The sequence below is a fragment of the Taudactylus pleione genome, unplaced genomic scaffold (assembly GCF_031769625.1).
Source record: "Taudactylus pleione unplaced genomic scaffold, aTauple2 ptg000070l, whole genome shotgun sequence".
Lineage (NCBI taxonomy): Eukaryota > Metazoa > Chordata > Amphibia > Anura > Myobatrachidae > Taudactylus > Taudactylus pleione.
Window position 1 is genome coordinate 1093775 of NW_028284472.1, and position 18748 is coordinate 1112522.

General features: G+C 36.3%; 5 non-coding genes across 5 annotated transcripts; all 5 read right to left on the minus strand.

The window, feature by feature from the left end:
* Nucleotides 1-249: 249 nt before the first annotated feature.
* Nucleotides 250-321, minus strand: TRNAA-UGC (transfer RNA alanine (anticodon UGC)). The gene has a single exon. It is a non-coding gene; the product is annotated as a tRNA-Ala (tRNA).
* A 3041-nt stretch (nt 322-3362) lies between these two features.
* Nucleotides 3363-3434, minus strand: TRNAA-UGC (transfer RNA alanine (anticodon UGC)). Its single transcript has one exon. It is a non-coding gene; the product is annotated as a tRNA-Ala (tRNA).
* A 6724-nt stretch (nt 3435-10158) lies between these two features.
* Nucleotides 10159-10230, minus strand: TRNAA-UGC (transfer RNA alanine (anticodon UGC)). Its single transcript has one exon. It is a non-coding gene; the product is annotated as a tRNA-Ala (tRNA).
* An 851-nt stretch (nt 10231-11081) lies between these two features.
* Nucleotides 11082-11153, minus strand: TRNAV-UAC (transfer RNA valine (anticodon UAC)). The gene has a single exon. It is a non-coding gene; the product is annotated as a tRNA-Val (tRNA).
* A 4940-nt stretch (nt 11154-16093) lies between these two features.
* On the minus strand, nt 16094-16165 carry TRNAA-UGC (transfer RNA alanine (anticodon UGC)). Its single transcript has one exon. It is a non-coding gene; the product is annotated as a tRNA-Ala (tRNA).
* Nucleotides 16166-18748: the final 2583 nt, after the last annotated feature.

An 18748-nucleotide genomic window follows, 5' to 3' on the forward strand; every position in this document is an offset into this window, starting at 1 on the left:
AATAAAAAATCTATTTCCTACTTACCATATGTTTTCCCACAGTGTAGGAGAATGGCAATAGGCATTCAATGGGAACTTTACTTTGAAAAATGGAATGAAGATGATGTTTAATATAATCATATTTGATTGATTTTTTAATATTTGTGTTCATCTTTGGCTATTACCGTAGAGTACTTTTATTGGTTTGCTTGTTATCTGTGGCTCTTCTAGAGAGTTTACATATTGTAAAAAGCTGTGTTTTGCTAAACATGGAGATGGCAGGGATTGAACCCAGGGCCTCATGCATGCAAAGCATGCACTCTACCACTGAGCTACATCCCTTATGAGATGCTGTTTTTTTATGCACAAGTGATTGCAGCTTTACATTTCACTAGAGATTTACTACTTTTCAGTGTTATTAGCGATATCTTAGAAGATGGAAGTATAACCATTATACCATGCTTGACTTCAAGGACTTTATGGTTTTCATGGCTGATGAGAATGCAAGTAGATGCCCATTCCGAACATTGGAATGCTCTTAAAGTTCTCCATCAGAGAATGGTTTATCTTCATAATCCCCTACTTTTACTAATGAATGGTGTGGATATTAAACAAGTTTTCCTAACTAGAGGGCTTTCTTACATTCTGTTTGGTCATCAGTGTCAGAACTTAGTAGAAGGGCACAAAGGATGCATGCTATGACTGCCTCTTGGGCATTGCTATCTAATGCTTCACCTGACAATATATCTAGAGTTGATATGTTGTCATCATTCCATGCTTTGAAATTTCATTAAGTGCTTGCCCTCCAAGCCCATGTCCATCCTCTTTTTGTTCACAAAGTGTTTGAACTTGTCTCTCAATCTTAATCATTTAGTTTTGCTATATTATTTATCTCGCTCTTTTATTAAACTTTGCTCGGGTAGTCGCCTTCAGTTCCCACTGAAAATAAAATATCTATTTCCTACTTACCATATGTTTTCCTTCAGTGTAGGAGAATGGCAATAGTCATTCAATGGGAACTTTACTTTGAAGAATGGAATGAAGACGATGTTGAATATAATCATATTTGATTGATTTTTTATCATTTGTGTTCAACTTTGGCTGTTGCTGTAGAGTACTTTTATTGGTTTGCTTGTTATCTGTGGCTCTTCTAGAGAGTTTACATATCGTAAAAAGCTGTATTTTGCAAAACATGGAGATGCCAGGGATTGAACCCGGGGCCTCATTCATGCAAAGCATGCACTCTACCACTGAGGTACATCCCTTATGAGATGCTTTTTTTATGCACAAGTGATTGCAGCTTTACATTTCGCTAGAGATTTACTACTTTTCAGTGTTATTAGGGATATCTTAGAAGATGGAAGTATAACCATTTTACCATGCTTGACTTCAAGGACTTTATGGTTTTCATGGCTGATGAGAATGCAAGTAGATGCCCATTCCGAACATTGGAATGCTCTTAAAGTTCTCCATCAGAGACTGGTTTATCATCATAGTCCCCTACCTTTACTAATGAATGGTGTGGATATTAATCAAGTTTTCCTAACTAGAGGGCTTTCTTACATACTGTTTGGTCATCAGTGTCAGAACTTAGTAGAAGGGCACAAAGGATGCATGCTATATTTGCCTCTTGGGTATTGCAAGCTAATGCTTCACCAGATATTCTATCTAAAGTTGATATGTTGTCATCATTCCATGCTTTGAAATTTCATTAAGTGCTTCCCCTCCAAGCCCATGTCCATCCTCTATTTGTTCACAAAGTGTTTGAACTTGTCTCTCAATCTTAATCAATTAGTTTTGCTATATTATTTGTCTCGCTCTTTTATTAAACTTTGCTCGGGTAGTCACGTTCAATTCCCACTGAAAAAAAAAAATCTGTTTCCTACTTACCATATGTTTTCCCACAGTGTAGGAGAATGGCAATAGGCATTCAATGGGAACTTTACTTTGAAAAATGGAATGAAGACGATGATGAATATAATCATATTTGATTTATTTTTTATGATTTGTATTCAACTTTGACTATTGCTGTAGAGTACTTTTATTGGTTTGCTTGTTATCTTTGGCTCTTCTAGAGAGTTTACATATGGTAAAAACCTGTATTTTGCAAAAGAAGGAGATGCCAGAGATTGAACCCGGGGCCTCATACATGCAAAGCATGCACTCTACGACTGAGCTACATCCCTTATGAGTTGCTATTTTCTTATACACATGTAATTGCAGCTTTACATTTCACTAGAGATTTACTACTTTTCAGTGTTATTAGTGACATCTTAGAGGATGGAAGTATAACCAGTATACCATGCTTGACTTCAAAGACTTTATGGTTTTCATGGCTGATGAGAATGCAAGGAGATGCCAATTCTGAACATTGGAATGCTCTTAAAGTTTTCCATCAGAGACTGGTTTATCATCAGAATACCCTACTTTTTCTAATGAATGGAGTTGATATTGATCAAGTTTTGCTAACTAGAGGGCTTTCTTACATTCTGTTTGGTCATCAGTGTCAGAACTTAGTAGAAGGGCACAAAGAATGCATGCTATGACTGCCTCTTGGGATAGCTAGCTAATGCTTCACCAGACAATCTATCTAGAGTTGATATGTTGTCATCATTCCATGCTTTGAAATTTCATTAAGTGCTTGCCCTCCAAGCCCATGTCCATCCTCTTTTTGTTCACAAAGTGTTTGAACTTGTCTCTCAATCATAATCATTTAGTTTTGCTATATTATTTGTCTCACTCTGTTATTAAACTTTCCTCGGGTAGTCGCCTTCAGTTCCCACTGAAAATAAGCAATCTATTTCCTACTTACCATATGTTTTCCCACAGTGTAGGAGAATGGCAATAGGCATTCAATGGGAACTTTACTTTGAAAAATGGAATAAAGACGATGATGAATATAGTCATATTTGATTGATTTTTTATGATTTGTTTTCAACTTTGACTATTGCTGTAGAGTACTTTTATTGGTTTGCTTGTTATCTTTGGCTCTTCTAGAGAGTTTACATATGGTAAAAAGCTGTATTTTGCAAAACATGGAGAAGCCAATGATTGATTCGGGGCCTCATACATGCAAAGCATGCACTCTACCACTGAGCTACATCCCTTATGAGATACTTTCTTTTATGCACAATCTATTTCCTACTTACCATATGTTTTCCCACAGTGTAGGAGAATGTAGGAGAATGGCAATAGGCATTCAATGGGAACTTTACTTTGAAAAATGGAATGAAGATGATGTTTAATATAATCATATTTGATTGATTTTTTAATATTTGTGTTCGTCTTTGGCTATTACCGTAGAGTACTTTTATTGGTTTGCTTGTTATCTGTGGCTCTTCTAGAGAGTTTACATATTGTAAAAAGCTGTGTTTTGCAAAACATGGAGATGGCAGGGATTGAACCCAGGGCCTCATGCATGCAAAGCATGCACTCTACCACTGAGCTACATCCCTTATGAGATGCTGTTTTTTTATGCACAAGTGATTGCAGCTTTACATTTCACTAGAGATTTACTACTTTTCAGTGTTATTAGCGATATCTTAGAAGATGGAAGTATAACCATTATACCATGCTTGACTTCAAGGACTTTATGGTTTTCATGGCTGATGAGAATGCAAGTAGATGCCCATTCCGAACATTGGAATGCTCTTAAAGTTCTCCATCAGAGAATGGTTTATCTTCATAATCCCCTACTTTTACTAATGAATGGTGTGGATATTAATCAAGTTTTCCTAACTAGAGGGCTTTCTTACATTCTGTTTGGTCATCAGTGTCAGAACTTAGTAGAAGGGCACAAAGGATGCATGCTATGACTGCCTCTTGGGCATTGCTATCTAATGCTTCACCTGACAATATATCTAGAGTTGATATGTTGTCATCATTCCATGCTTTGAAATTTCATTAAGTGCTTGCCCTCCAAGCCCATGTCCATCCTCTTTTTGTTCACAAAGTGTTTGACCTTGTCTCTCAATCTTAATCAATTAGTTTTGCTATATTATTTATCTCGCTCTTTTATTAAACTTTGCTCAGGTAGTCGCCTTCAGTTCCCACTGAAAATAAACAATCTATTTCCTACTTACCATATGTTTTCCTTCAGTGTAGGAGAATGGCAATAGGCATTCAATGGGAACTTTACTTTGAAAAATGGAATGAAGACGATGTTGAATATAATCATATTTGGTTGATTTTTTATGATTTGTGTTCAACTTTGGCTAATGCTGTAGAGTACTTTTATTGGTTTGCTTGTTATCTGTGATTTTTCTAGAGAGTTTACATATTGTAAAAAGCTGTGTTTTGCAAAACATGGAGATGCCAGGGCCTCATACATGCAAAGCATGCACTCTACCACTGAGCTACATCCCTTATGAGATACTTTCTTTTATGCACAAGTGATTGCAGCTTTACATTTCGCAAGAGATTTACTACTTTTCAGTGTTATTAGGGATATCTTAGAAGATGGAAGTATAACCATTTTACCATGCTTGACTTCGAGGACTTTATGATTTTCATGGCTGATGAGAATGCAAGTAGATGCCCATTCCGAACATTGGAATGCTCTTAAAGTTCTCCATCAGAGACAGGTTTATCATCATAGTCCCCTACCTTTACTAATGAATGGTGTGGATATTAACCAAGTTTTCCTAACTAGAGGGCTTTCTTACATACTGTTTGGTCATCAGTGTCAGAACTTAGTAGAAGGGCACAAAGGATGCATGCTATATTTGCCTCTTGGGTATTGCAAGCTAATGCTTCACCAGATATTCTATCTAAAGTTGATATGTTGTCATCATTCCATGCTTTGAAATTTCATTAAGTGCTTCCCCTCCAAGCCCATGTCCATCCTCTTTTTGTTCACAAAGTGTTTGAACTTGTCTCTCAATCTTAATCAATTAGTTTTGCTATATTATTTGTCTCGCTCTTGTATTAAACTTTGCTCGGGTAGTCGCGTTCAATTCCCACTGAAAAAAAAAAATCTGTTTCCTACTTACCATATGTTTTCCCACAGTGTAGGAGAATGGCAATATGCATTCAATGGGAACTTTACTTTGAAAAATGGAATGAAGACGATGATGAATATAATCATATTTGATTTATTTTTTAAGATTTGTATTCAACTTTGACTATTGCTGTAGAGTACTTTTATTGGTTTGCTTGTTATCTTTGGCTCTTCGAGAGAGTTTACATATGGTAAAAACCTGTATTTTGCAAAAGATGGAGATGCCAGGGATTGAACCCGGGGCCTAATACATGCAAAGCATGCACTCTACGACTGAGCTACATCCCTTATGACATGATATTTTCTTATACACAAGTGATTGCAGCTTTACATTTCACTAGAGATTTACTTCTTTTCAGTGTTATTAGGGACATCTTAGAGGATGAAAGTATAACCAGTATACCATGCTTGACATCAAAGACTTTATGGTTTTCATGGCTGATGAGGATGCAAGGAGATGCCAATTCTGAACATTGGAATGCTCTTAAAGTTCTCCATCAGAGACTGGTTTATCATCAGAATACCCTACTTTTTCTAATGAATGGTGTTGATATTGATCAAGTTTTGCTAACTAGAGGGCTTTCTTATATTCAGTATGGTCATCAGTGTCAGAACTTAGTAGAAGGGCACAAAGGATGCATGCTATGACTGCCTCTTGGGCTAGCTAGCTAATGTTTCACCAGACAATCTATCTAGAGTTGATATGTTGTCATCATTCCATGCTTTGAACTTTCATTAAGTGCTTGCCCTCCAAGCCCATGTCCATCCTCTTTTTGTTCACAAAGTGTTTAAACTTGTCTCTCAATCTTAATCATTTAGTTTTGCTATATTATTTATCTCGCTCTATTATTAAACTTTGCTCGGGTAGTCGCCTTCAGTTCCCACTGAAAATAAACAATCTATTTCCTACTTACCATATGTTTTCCTTCAGTGTAGGAGAATGGCAATAGGCATTCAATGGGAACTTTACTTTGAAGAAAGGAATGAAGACGATGTTGAATATAATCATATTTGATTGATTTTTTATGATTTGTGTTCAACTTTGGCTATTGCTGTAGAGTTCTTTTATTGGTTTGCTTGTTATCTGTGGCTCTTCTAGAGAGTTTACATATTGTAAAAAGCTGTATTTTGCAAAACATGGAGATGCCAGGGATTGAACCCGGGGCCTCATTCATGCAAAGCATGCACTCTACCACTGAGGTACATCCCTTATGAGATACTATTGTCTTATGTACAAGTGATTGCAGCTTTACATTTCACTAGAGATTTACTACTTTTCAGTGTTTTTAGGGATATCTTAGAAGATGGAAGTATAACAATTATACCATGCTTGACTTCAAGGACTTTATGGTTTTCATTTCTGATGAGAATGCAAGTAGATGCCCATTCCGAACATTGGAATGCTCTTAAAATTCTCCATCAGAGACTGGTTTATCATCAGAATCCCCTACTTTTACTAATGAATGGTGTGGATATTGATCAAGTTTTGCTAACTAGAGGGCTTTTTTACATTCTGTTTGGTCATCAGTGTCAGAACTTAGTAGAAGGGCACAAAGGATGCATGCTATATTTGCCTCGTGGGTATTGCAAGCTAATGCTTCACCAGATAATCTATCTAAAGTTGATATGTTGTCATCAATCCATGCTTTGAAATTTCATTTAGTGCTTCCCCTCCAAGCCCATGTCCATCCTCTTTTTGTTCACAAAGTGTTTGAACTTGTCTCTCAATCTTAATCAATTAGTTTTGCTATATTATTTGTCTCGCTCTTTTATTAAACTTTGCTCGGGTAGTCGCGTTCAATTCCAACTGAAAAAAAAAAATCTGTTTCCTACTTACCATATGTTTTCCCACAGTGTAGGAGAATGGCAATAGGCATTCAATGGGAACTTTACTTTGAAAAATGGAATGAAGACGATGATGAATATAATCATATTTGATTTATTTTTTAAGATTTGTATTCAACTTTGACTATTGCTGTAGAGTACTTTTATTGGTTTGCTTGTTATCTTTGGCTCTTCTAGAGAGTTTACATATGGTAAAAACCTGTATTTTGCAAAAAGATGGAGATGCCAGGGATTGAACCCGGGGCCTAATACATGCAAAGCATGCACTCTACGACTGAGCTGCATCCCTTATGAGATGCTATTTTCTTATACACAAGTGATTGCAGCTTTACATTTCACTAGAGATTTACTACTTTTCAGTGTTATTAGGGACATCTTAGAGGATGGAAGTATAACCAGTATACCATGCTTGACTTCAAAGACTTTATGGTTTTCATGGCTGATGAGAATGCAAGGAGATGCCAATTCTGAACATTGGAATGCTCTTAAAGTTCTCCATCAGAGACTGGTTTATCATCAGAATACCCTACTTTTTCTAATGAATGGTGTTGATATTGATCAAGTTTTGCTAACTAGAGGGCTTTCTTATATTCTGTTTGGTCATCAGTGTCAGAACTTAGTAGAAGGGCACAAAGGATGCATGCAATTTCTGCCTCTTGGGCTAGCTAGCTTATGCTTCACCAGACAATCTATCTAGAGTTGATATGTTGTCATCATTCCATGCTTTGAAATTTCATTAAGTGCTTGCCCTCCAAGCCCATGTCCATCCTCTTTTTGTTCACAAAGTGTTTGAACTTGTCTCTCAATCTTAATCATTTAGTTTTGCTATATTATTTATCTCGCTCTTTTATTAAACTTTGCTCGGGTAGTCGCCTTCAGTTCCCACTGAAAATAAAATATCTATTTCCTACTTACCATATGTTTTCCTTCAGTGTAGGAGAATGGCAATAGGCATTCAATGGGAACTTTACTTTGAAGAATGGAATGAAGACGATGTTGAATATAATCATATTTGATTGATTTTTTATCATTTGTGTTCAACTTTGGCTGTTGCTGTAGAGTACTTTTATTGGTTTGCTTGTTATCTGTGGCTCTTCTAGAGAGTTTACATATCGTAAAAAGCTGTATTTTGCAAAACATGGAGATGCCAGGGATTGAACCCGGGGCCTCATTCATGCAAAGCATGCACTCTACCACTGAGGTACATCCCTTATGAGATGCTTTTTTTATGCACAAGTGATTGCAGCTTTACATTTCGCTAGAGATTTACTACTTTTCAGTGTTATTAGGGATATCTTAGAAGATGGAAGTATAACCATTTTACCATGCTTGACTTCAAGGACTTTATGGTTTTCATGGCTGATGAGAATGCAAATAGATGCCCATTCCGAACATTGGAATGCTCTTAAAGTTCTCCATCAGAGACTGGTTTATCATCATAGTCCCCTACCTTTACTAATGAATGGTGTGGATATTAATCAAGTTTTCCTAACTAGAGGGCTTTCTTACATACTGTTTGGTCATCAGTGTCAGAACTTAGTAGAAGGGCACAAAGGATGCATGCTATATTTGCCTCTTGGGTATTGCAAGCTAATGCTTCACCAGATATTCTATCTAAAGTTGATATGTTGTCATCATTCCATGCTTTGAAATTTCATTAAGTGCTTCCCCTCCAAGCCCATGTCCATCCTCTATTTGTTCACAAAGTGTTTGAACTTGTCTCTCAATCTTAATCAATTAGTTTTGCTATATTATTTGTCTCGCTCTTTTATTAAACTTTGCTCGGGTAGTCACGTTCAATTCCCACTGAAAATAAAAAATCTGTTTCCTACTTACCATATGTTTTCCCACAGTGTAGGAGAATGGCAATAGGCATTCAATGGGAACATTACTTTGAAAAATGGAATGAAGACGATGATGAATATAATCATATTTGATTTATTTTTTATGATTTGTATTCAACTTTGACTATTGCTGTAGAGTACTTTTATTGGTTTGCTTGTTATCTTTGGCTCTTCTAGAGAGTTTACATATGGTAAAAACCTGTATTTTGCAAAAGAAGGAGATGCCAGAGATTGAACCCGGGGCCTCATACATGCAAAGCATGCACTCTACGACTGAGCTACATCCCTTATGAGTTGCTATTTTCTTATACACATGTAATTGCAGCTTTACATTTCACTAGATGTCCCTAATAACTACTTTTCAGTGTTATTAGGGACATCTTAGAGGATGGAAGTATAACCAGTATACCATGCTTGAATTCAAAGACTTTATGGTTTTCATGGCTGATGAGAATGCAAGGAGATGCCAATTCTGAACATTGGAATGCTCTTAAAGTTCTCCATCAGAGACTGGTTTATCATCAGAATACCCTACTTTTTCTAATGAATGGAGTTGATATTGATCAAGTTTTGCTAACTAGAGGGCTTTCTTACATTCTGTTTGGTCATCAGTGTCAGAACTTAGTAGAAGGGCACAAAGAATGCATGCTATGACTGCCTCTTGGGATAGCTAGCTAATGCTTCACCAGACAATCTATCTAGAGTTGATATGTTGTCATCATTCCATGCTTTGAAATTTCATTAAGTGCTTGCCCTCCAAGCCCATGTCCATCCTCTTTTTGTTCACAAAGTGTTTGAACTTGTCTCTCAATCATAATCATTTAGTTTTGCTATATTATTTGTCTCACTCTGTTATTAAACTTTCCTCGGGTAGTCGCCTTCAGTTCCCACTGAAAATAAGCAATCTATTTCCTACTTACCATATGTTTTCCCACAGTGTAGGAGAATGGCAATAGGCATTCAATGGGAACTTTACTTTGAAAAATGGAATAAAGACGATGATGAATATAGTCATATTTGATTGATTTTTTATGATTTGTTTTCAACTTTGACTATTGCTGTAGAGTACTTTTATTGGTTTGCTTGTTATCTTTGGCTCTTCTAGAGAGTTTACATATGGTAAAAAGCTGTATTTTGCAAAACATGGAGAAGCCAATGATTGATTCGGGGCCTCATACATGCAAAGCATGCACTCTACCACTGAGCTACATCCCTTATGAGATACTTTCTTTTATGCACAATCTATTTCCTACTTACCATATGTTTTCCCACAGTGTAGGAGAATGTAGGAGAATGGCAATAGGCATTCAATGGGAACTTTACTTTGAAAAATGGAATGAAGATGATGTTTAATATAATCATATTTGATTGATTTTTTAATATTTGTGTTCGTCTTTGGCTATTACCGTAGAGTACTTTTATTGGTTTGCTTGTTATCTGTGGCTCTTCTAGAGAGTTTACATATTGTAAAAAGCTGTGTTTTGCAAAACATGGAGATGGCAGGGATTGAACCCAGGGCCTCATGCATGCAAAGCATGCACTCTACCACTGAGCTACATCCCTTATGAGATGCTGTTTTTTTATGCACAAGTGATTGCAGCTTTACATTTCACTAGAGATTTACTACTTTTCAGTGTTATTAGGGACATCTTAGAGGATGGAAGTATAACCATTATACCATGCTTGACTTCAAGGACTTTATGGTTTTCATGGCTGATGAGAATGCAAGTAGATGCCCATTCCGAACATTGGAATGCTCTTAAAGTTCTCCATCAGAGAATGGTTTATCTTCATAATCCCCTACTTTTACTAATGAATGGTGTGGATATTAATCAAGTTTTCCTAACTAGAGGGCTTTCTTACATTCTGTTTGGTCATCAGTGTCAGAACTTAGTAGAAGGGCACAAAGAATGCATGCTATGACTGCCTCTTGGGCATTGCTATCTAATGCTTCACCTGACAATATATCTAGAGTTGATATGTTGTCATCATTCCATGCTTTGAAATTTCATTAAGTGCTTGCCCTCCAAGCCCATGTCCATCCTCTTTTTGTTCACAAAGTGTTTGACCTTGTCTCTCAATCTTAATCAATTAGTTTTGCTATATTATTTATCTCGCTCTTTTATTAAACTTTGCTCAGGTAGTCGCCTTTAGTTCCCACTGAAAATAAACAATCTATTTCCTACTTACCATATGTTTTCCTTCAGTGTAGGAGAATGGCAATAGGCATTCAATGGGAACTTTACTTTGAAAAATGGAATGAAGACGATGTTGAATATAATCATATTTGATTGATTTTTTATGATTTGTGTTCAACTTTGGCTATTGCTGTAGAGTACTTTTATTGGTTTGCTTGTTATCTGTGATTTTTCTAGAGAGTTTACATATTGTAAAAAGCTGTGTTTTGCAAAACATGGAGATGCCAGGGATTGAACCCAGGGCCTCATACATGTAAAGCATGCACTCTACCACTGAGCTACATCCCTTATGAGATACTTTCTTTTATGCACAAGTGATTACAGCTTTACATTTCGCAAGAGATTTACTACTTTTCTGTGTTATTAGGGATATCTTAGAAGATGGAAGTATAACCATTTTACCATGCTTGACTTCGAGGACTTTATGGATTTCATGGCTGATGAGAATGCAAGTAGATGCCCATTCCGAACATTGGAATGCTCTTAAAGTTCTCCATCAGAGACATGTTTATCATCATAGTCCCCTACCTTTACTAATGAATGGTGTGGATATTAACCAAGTTTTCCTAACTAGAGGGCTTTCTTACATACTGTTTGGACATGAGTGTCAGAACTTAGTAGAAGGGCACAAAGTATGCATGCTATATTTGCCTCTTGGGTATTGCAAGCTAATGCTTCACCAGATAATCTATCTAAAGTTGATATGTTGTCATCATTCCATGCTTTGAAATTTCATTGAGTGCTTCCCCTCCAAGCCCATGTCCATCCTCTTTTTGTTCACAAAGTCTTTGAACTTGTCTCTCAATCTTAATCAATTAGTTTTGCTATATTATTTGTCTCGCTCTTTTATAAAACTTTGCTCGGGTAGTCGCGTTCAATTCCCACTGAAAAAAAAAATCTGTTTCCTACTTACCATATGTTTTATCACAGTGTAGGAGAATGGCAATAGGCATTCAATGGGAACTTTACTTTGAAAAATGGAATGAAGACGATGATGAATATAATCATATTTGATTTATTTTTTAAGATTTGTATTCAACTTTGACTATTGCTGTAGAGTACTTTTATTGGTTTGCTTGTTATCTTTGGCTCTTCTAGAGAGTTTACATATGGTAAAAACCTGTATTTTGCAAAAGATGGAGATGCCAGGGATTGAACCCGGTGCCTAATACATGCAAAGCATGCACTCTACGACTGAGCTACATCCCTTATGACATCCTATTTTCTTATACACAAGTGATTGCAGCTTTACATTTCACTAGAGATTTACTTCTTTTCAGTGTTATTAGGGACATCTTAGAGGATGGAAGTATAACCAGTATACCATGCTTGACTTCAAAGACTTTATGGTTTTCATGGCTGATGAGGATGCAAGGAGATGCCAATTCTGAACATTGGAATGCTCTTAAAGTTCTCCATCAGAGACTGGTTTATCATCAGAATACCCTACTTTTTCTAATGAATGGTGTTGATATTGATCAAGTTTTGCTAACTAGAGGGATTTCTTATATTCTGTTTGGTCATCAGTGTCAGAACTTAGTAGAAGGGCACAAAGGATGCATGCTATGACTGCCTCTTGGGCTAGCTAGCTAATGTTTCACCAGACAATCTATCTAGAGTTGATATGTTGTCATCATTCCATGCTTTGAAATTTCATTAAGTGCTTGCCCTCCAAGCCCATGTCCATCCTCTTTTTGTTCACAAAGTGTTTGAACTTGTCTCTCAATCTTAATCATTTAGTTTTGCTATATTATTTATCTCGCTCTATTATTAAACTTTGCTCGGGTAGTCGCCTTCAGTTCCCACTGAAAATAAACAATCTATTTCCTACTTACCATATGTTTTCCCTCAGTGTAGGAGAATGGCAATAGGCATTCAATGGGAACTTTACTTTGAAAAATGGAATGAAGACGATGTTGAATATAATCATAGTTGATTGATTTTTTATGATTTGTGTTCAACTTTGGCTATTGCTGTAGAGTACTTTTATTGGTTTGCTTGTTATCTGTGATTCTTCTAGAGAGTTTACATATTGTAAAAAGCTGTGTTTTGCAAAACATGGAGATGCCAGGGATTGAACCCATGTCCATCCTCTTTTTGTTCACAAAGTGTTTGAACTTGTCTCTCAATCTTAATCAATTAGTTTTGCTATATTATTTGTCTCGCTCTTTTATAAAACTTTGCTCGGGTAGTCGCGTTCAATTCCCACTGAAAAAAAAAAATCTATTTCATACTTACCATATGTTTTCCCACAGTGTAGGAGAATGGCAATAGGCATTCAATGGGAACTTTACTTTGAAAAATGGAATGAAGACGATGATGAATATAATCATATTTGATTTATTTTTTAAGATTTGTATTCAACTTTGACTATTGCTGTAGAGTACTTTTATTGGTTTGCTTGTTATCTTTGGCTCTTCTAGAGAGTTTACATATGGTAAAAACCTGTATTTTGCAAAAGATGGAGATGCCAGGGATTGAACCCGGGGCCTAATACATGCAAAGCATGCACTCTACGACTGAGCTACATCCCTTATGACATGCTATTTTCTTATACACAAGTGATTGCAGCTTTACATTTCACTAGAGATTTACTTCTTTTCAGTGTTATTAGGGACATCTTAGAGGATGGAAGTATAACCAGTATACCATGCTTGACTTCAAAGACTTTATGGTTTTCATGGCTGATGAGGATGCAAGGAGATGCCAATTCTGAACAATGGAATGCTCTTAAAGTTCTCCATCAGAGACTGGTTTATCATCAGAATACCCTACTTTTTCTAATGAATGGTGTTGATATTGATCAAGTTTTGCTAACTAGAGGGCTTTCTTATATTCTGTTTGGTCATCAGTGTCAGAACTTAGTAGAAGGGCACAAAGGATGCATGCTATGACTGCCTCTTGGGCTAGCTAGCTAATGTTTCACCAGACAATCTATCTAGAGATGATATGTTGTCATCATTCCATGCTTTGAAATTTCATTAAGTGCTTGCCCTCCAAGCCCATGTCCATCCTCTTTTGTTCACAAAGTGTTTGAACTTGTCTCTCAATCTTAATCATTTAGTTTTGCTATATTATTTATCTCGCTCTATTATTAAACTTTGCTTGGGTAGTCGCCTTCAGTTCCCACTGAAAATAAACAATCTATTTCCTACTTACCATATGTTTTCCTTCAGTGTAGGAGAATGGCAATAGGCATTCAATGGGAACTTTACTTTGAAGAAAGGAATGAAGACGATGTTGAATATAATCATATTTGATTGATTTTTTATGATTTGTGTTCAACTTTGGCTATTGCTGTAGAGTTCTTTTATTGGTTTGCTTGTTATCTGTGGCTCTTCTAGAGAGTTTACATAACGTAAAAAGCTGTATTTTGCAAAACATGGAGATGCCAGGGATTGAACCCGGGGCCTCATTCATGCAAAGCATGCACTCTACCACTGAGGTACATCCCTTATGAGATACTATTTTCTTATGTACAAGTGATTGCAGCTTTACATTTCACTAGAGATTTACTACTTTTCAGTGTTATTAGGGATATCTTAGAAGATGGAAGTATAACCATTATACTATGCTTGACTTCAAGGACTTTATGGTTTTCATTTCTGATGAGAATGCAAGTAGATGCCCATTCCGAACATTGGAATGCTCTTAAAGTTCTCCATCAGAGACTGGTTTATCATCATAGTCCCCTACCTTTACTAATGAATGGTGTGGATATTAACCAAGTTTTCCTAACTAGAGGGCTTTCTTACATACTGTTTGGTCATCAGTGTCAGAACTTAGTAGAAGGGCACAAAGGATGCATGCTATATTTGCCTCTTGGGTATTGCAAGCTAATGCTTCACCAGAAATTCTATCTAAAGTTGATATGTTGTCATCATTCCATGCTTTGAAATTTCATTAAGTGCTTCCCCTCCAAGCCCATGTCCATCCTCTTTTTGTTCACAAAGTGTTTGAACTTGTCTCTCAATCTTAATCAATTAGATTTGCTATATTATTTGTCTCGCTCTTTTATAAAACTTTGCTCGGGTAGTCGCGTTCAATTCCCACTGAAAAAAAAAAATCTGTTTCCTACTTACCATATGTTTTCCCACAGTGTAGGAGAATGGCAATAGGCATTCAATGGGAACTTTACTTTGAAAAATGGAATGAAGACGATGATGAATATAATCATATTTGATTTATTTTTTAAGATTTGTATTCAACTTTGACTATTGCTGTAGAGTACTTTTATTGGTGTGCTTGTTATCTTTGGCTCTTCTAGAGAGTTTACATATGGTAAAAACCTGTATTTTGCAAAAGATGGAGATGCCAGGGATTGAACCCGGTGCCTAATACATGCAAAGCATGCACTCTACGACTGAGCTACATCCCTTATGACATGCTATTTTCTTATACACAAGTGATTGCAGCTTTACATTTCACTAGAGATTTACTTCTTTTCAGTGTTATTAGGGACATCTTAGAGGATGGAAGTATAACCAGTATACCATGCTTGACTTCAAAGACTTTATGGTTTTCATGGCTGATGAGGATGCAAGGAGATGCCAATTCTGAACAATGGAATGCTCTTAAAGTTCTCCATCAGAGACTGGTTTATCATCAGAATACCCTACTTTTTCTAATGAATGGTGTTGATATTGATCAAGTTTTGCTAACTAGAGGGATTTCTTATATTCTGTTTGGTCATCAGTGTCAGAACTTAGTAGAAGGGCACAAAGGATGCATGCTATGACTGCCTCTTGGGCTAGCTAGCTAATGTTTCACCAGACAATCTATCTAGAGTTGATATGTTGTCATCATTCCATGCTTTGAAATTTCATTAAGTGCTTGCCCTCCAAGCCCATGTCCATCCTCTTTTTGTTCACAAAGTGTTTGAACTTGTCTCTCAGTCTTAATCATTTAGTTTTGCTATATTATTTATCTCGCTCTATTATTAAACTTTGCTCGGGTAGTCGCCTTCAGTTCCCACTGAAAATAAACAATCTATTTCCTACTTACCATATGTTTTCCCTCAGTGTAGGAGAATGGCAATAGGCATTCAATGGGAACTTTACTTTGAAAAATGGAATGAAGACGATGTTGAATATAATCATAGTTGATTGATTTTTTATGATTTGTGTTCAACTTTGGCTATTGCTGTAGAGTACTTTTATTGGTTTGCTTGTTATCTGTGATTCTTCTAGAGAGTTTACATATTGTAAAAAGCTGTGTTTTGCAAAACATGGAGATGCCAGGGATTGAACCCAGGGCCTCATACATGCAAAGCATGCACTCTACCACTGAGCTACATCCCTTATGAGATGCTTTCTTTTATGCACAAGTGATTGCAGCTTTACATTTCTCAAGAGATTTACTACTTTTCAGTGTTATTAGGGATATCTTAGAAGATGGAAGTATAACCATTTTACCATGCTTGACTTCGAGGACTTTATGGTTTTCATGGCTGATGAGAATGCAAGTAGATGCCCATTCCGAACATTGGAATGCTCTTAAAGTTCTCCATCAGAGACAGGTTTATCATCATAGTCCCCTACCTTTACTAATGAATGGTGTGGATATTAACCAAGTTTTCCTAACTAGAGGGCTTTCTTACATACTGTTTGGTCATCAGTGTCAGAACTTAGTAGAAGGGCACAAAGGATGCATGCTATATTTGCCTCTTGGGTATTGCAAGCTAATGCTTCAGCAAATATTCTATCTAAAGTTGATATGTTGTCATCATTCCATGCTTTGAAATTTCATTAAGTGCTTCCCCTCCAAGCCCATGTCCATCCTCTTTTTGTTCACAAAGTGTTTGAACTTGTCTCTCAATCTTAATCAATTAGTTTTGCTATATTATTTGTCTCGCTCTTTTATAAAACTTTGCTCGGGTAGTCGCGTTCAATTCCCACTGAAAAAAAAAAATCTGTTTCCTACTTACCATATGTTTTCCAACAGTGTAGGAGAATGGCAATAGGCATTCAATGGGAACTTTACTTTGAAAAATGGAATGAAGACGATGATGAATATAATCATATTTGATTTATTTTTTAAGATTTGTATTTAACTTTGACTATTGTTGTAGAGTACTTTTATTGGTTTGCTTGTTATCTTTGGCTCTTCTAGAGAGTTTACATATGGTAAAAACCTGTATTTTGCAAAAGATGGAGATGCCAGGGATTGAACCCGGGGCCTAATACATGCAAAGCATGCACTCTACGACTGAGCTACATCCCTTATGACATGCTATTTTCTTATACACAAGTGATTGCAGCTTTACATTTCACTAGAGATTTATTTCTTTTCAGTGTTATTAGGGACATCTTAGAGGATGGAAGTATAACCAGTATACCATGCTTGACTTCAAAGACTTTATGGTTTTCATGGCTGATGAGGATGCAAGGAGATGCCAATTCTGAACATTGGAATGCTCTTAAAGTTCTCCATCAGAGACTGGTTTATCATCAGAATACCCTACTTTTTCTAATGAATGGTGTTGATATTGATCAAGTTTTGCTAACTAGAGGGCTTTCTTATATTCTGTTTGGTCATCAGTGTCAGAACTTAGTAGAAGGGCACAAAGGATGCATGCTATGACTGCCTCTTGGGCTAGCTAGCTAATGTTTCACCAGACAATCTATCTAGAGTTGATATGTTGTCATCATTCCATGCTTTGAAATTTCATTAAGTGCTTGCCCTCCAAGCCCATGTCCATCCTCTTTTTGTTCACAAAGTGTTTGAACTTGTCTCTCAATCTTAATCATTTAGTTTTGCTATATTATTTATCTCGCTCTATTATTAAACTTTGCTTGGGTAGTCGCCTTCAGTTCCCACTGAAAATAAACAATCTATTTCCTACTTACCATATGTTTTCCTTCAGTGTAGGAGAATGGCAATAGGCATTCAATGGGAACTTTACTTTGAAGAAAGGAATGAAGACGATGTTGAATATAATCATATTTGATTGATTTTTTATGATTTGTGTTCAACTTTGGCTATTGCTGTAGAGTTCTTTTATTGGTTTGCTTGTTATCTGTGGCTCTTCTAGAGAGTTTACATATCGTAAAAAGCTGTATTTTGCAAAACATGGAGATGCCAGGGATTGAACCCGGGGCCTCATTCATGCAAAGCATGCACTCTACCACTGAGGTACATCCCTTATGAGATACTATTTTCTTATGTACAAGTTATTGCAGCTTTACATTTCACTAGAGATTTACTACTTTTCAGTGTTATTAGGGATATCTTAGAGGATGGAAGTATAACCATTATACTATGCTTGACTTCAAGGACTTTATGGTTTTCATTTCTGATGAGAATGCAAGGAGATGCCCATTCCGAACATTGGAATGCTCTTAAAGTTCTCCATCAGAGACTGGTTTATCATCATAGTCCCCTACCTTTACTAATGAATGGTGTGGATATTAATCAAGTTTTCCTAACTAGAGGGCTTTCTTACATACTGTTTGGTCATCAGTGTCAGAACTTAGTAGAAGGGCACAAAGGATGCATGCTATATTTGCCTCTTGGGTATTGCAAGCTAATGCTTCAGCAGATATTCTATCTAAAGTTGATATGTTGTCATCATTCCATGCTTTGAAATTTCATTAAGTGCTTGCCCTCCAAGCCCATGTCCATCCTCTTTTTGTTCACAAAGTGTTTGAACTTGTCTCTCAATCTTAATCATTTAGTTTTGCTATATTATTTATCTCGCTCTTTTATTAAACTTTGCTCGGGTAGTCATGTTCAATTCCCACTGAAAAAAAAAATCTGTTTCCTACTTACCATATGTTTTCCCACAGTGTAGGAGAATGGCAATAGGCATTCAATGGGAACTTTACTTTGAAAAATGGAATGAAGACGATGATGAATATAATCATATTTGATTTATTTTTTAT